General features: G+C 36.1%; 1 protein-coding gene and 1 pseudogene across 7 annotated transcripts in view; both read right to left on the reverse strand.

Moving 5' to 3' along the window:
- Dock3 (dedicator of cytokinesis 3) overlaps positions 1-1,918 on the reverse strand; it is a 405,059-nt gene that overhangs the window by 328,683 nt on the left and 74,458 nt on the right. The window lies entirely within an intron of this gene.
- On the reverse strand, positions 85-481 carry LOC106143792 (annotated as a pseudogene).

Here is a 1,918-nt window from a genome sequence, read left to right on the forward strand (position 1 = left end):
GGGAGGAGGGGGAGGGAAATGGGAGGCTGGGAGGAGGAGGATACTTTTTTTTCCCTTTTCTCAATAAAAAAAATATTTATTTATTCATTTCTTGCATTTGAAGTAGTCTTTGATGACATACTTGGCCAGAGATTCTCCATCATAATCTTTAACTACTACACAACTGTAATCAACCACTTTCCATGGCTTCCCTTTCAATCAACTTTATAGAGGCTTACCCGTTCCCCTAGTCTGTTGCTGTCATCAACTTCAATTAGGTTGATTTGGTGCTCACCACAAAGTGCCTCCACCAACTTGACATATGTAGGCTCATCACAATTGGATGTAAGTACACAAAGATGGACTTGGTGCTTGTCTAAGGCTTTAGCAGCTTCACAAATGCCATGTGCTAGTCCATCGCGGTAGGGGCGATCTTCAGCATTTCTTCTAAAACAACACTGACGTCCATTACACTACCAGCAGCAATGCCTTCCTCTGTCATGGTGGTGGATTATGGGTGAGGATAAATCTTGAAGGCACTGAGACTTCACTTCCATGCAATTCAACAGCAGCATGGGAAGAGCCAAGTGAAGCATTTCTATTTCACTTACAAATATTACTAGTTACATTCACTAAAAAAATAATAAATTTAAATACATTTAATAAAACTAAAATTTAGTATGTATATTTTAAAAATCTACATTAAATACTAAAAACATAAAACTCTTTAAAGAGACTCTACAGATGTACTGTGGCACATGTGACCATACACAAATACCACACCCTGTTCAAGCACACACAGAGGTACACACAATAATAAATAACATAAATGTTATGGATAACCAAACATGATTAAACAGTAAGGTATGAAATCAAACTAAATTTCTGAATATAGACATTAATTCTTTTATACTAGGGGTTTTAAAATTTAAGAGTGCAATGGTCACTTTCACTCCATTGTGAAAGAATACCTGACAAAGTAACTTAAGTGTGGATTTATTTTGGCTCATGGTTTGAAGAGATACAGTCTATTCTAGCAGGCATAAGACAATTGGTCACACTACCTCCAAAGTAAAGTAACAAAGAAAGATGTATGCCAGCATTCAGCTAGTTTCCTCCTTTTTCCCTTTTTAATCCCAGACCCCAACCCATTTAGGGTGAATTTTCTCTCCTCAACTAAATTGCAGCACTTACATGCCTTCAAATGCATACCTAGGGATTTCCTAAGTGATAAGATTAACCATCACAAAAAGTTATTTACAGCACACTCTACTTAAGCAATTGGGTCACAAAGAAAAAGAATATTATAGGAAGCCGTTTTAAGTAGAAATAACCATGTTAGGCTAATGAGCAAGAAGCAAACAAAGGGTTTTAGAAGACCTGAACTGACAATACTTTCAAATATAATAAATTCATAGAAATATTCTGAACTGGTCAAATGTCACTGAAGTACAAAAAACAGAAGAACCTGAGAACACTAGGCAATCACCATAGAAGAAAGAAGCACGACAGAGTACAACTGTGATTGCCATCAGTAAGTACTCAGGGATTACCAGACGTGGGAAGAGAGAGTTGTGTGGTTTACACTTGTCCTCTTCCCTGTGGATTATATTTTACTTCGTTGGTCACACCAAATACTTCACATATAAATTAAAAGTCACTTCAAATCAAGTTGTAAAAATAAATAGGGTTTGTTTGGTTTGTTTCATTTTAATTCTGTTATATTTAAACAAGCAAATAAATAAGAGAAATACAAATAAAGAAGAAAATCTATTTGAAAAAATGTTCTGAGATTTGGTGTAAATATGAGATTAATTTGTGTGAAAGACTGAGACTGAGAAGCCTCTGTCAAGCAAAGGACACTGTCACTAAGACAAAAAGGCAACCCACTGACTGGGAGAAGATCTTCACCAACCCCGCAACTGACAAAGGTCTGATC

The sequence above is a fragment of the Microtus ochrogaster genome, chromosome 5, assembly GCF_000317375.1.
Source record: "Microtus ochrogaster isolate Prairie Vole_2 chromosome 5, MicOch1.0, whole genome shotgun sequence".
NCBI classification, from domain to species: Eukaryota; Metazoa; Chordata; class Mammalia; order Rodentia; family Cricetidae; genus Microtus; species Microtus ochrogaster.